We start from the raw sequence: 267 nt of genomic DNA, 5'->3' as shown, positions 1-267 counted from the left end.
TTTCTCTAAGATCGACAGAGCGGTCTTGGGCTGCGAGTCTGTGCCACAATTTTCTTCTCTCCTGTCTTTGCTTGAGGGGAGTCTTGAGAGAACAACACGAAGGATCGCGTACCGCTGCAAAGACCTGCTGAACGGCTGAGAGAGCTCGGTCTCTCGCCTAGCGAGCAAGATCAAGAAAGAAGAGAAACAAAATAGAAGAAAAGAATAAGAGGAAGAAAAGGCGAGAGCACCAACCCCGCCATCTCGATGAGAAAGAAAGAAAGACAG

The sequence above is a fragment of the Cystoisospora suis genome (assembly GCF_002600585.1).
Source record: "Cystoisospora suis strain Wien I chromosome Unknown contig_7616, whole genome shotgun sequence".
NCBI classification, from domain to species: domain Eukaryota; phylum Apicomplexa; class Conoidasida; order Eucoccidiorida; family Sarcocystidae; genus Cystoisospora; species Cystoisospora suis.
The sequence above is the reverse complement of the archived record's forward strand: the minus strand, read 5'-3'. Positions refer to the sequence as shown.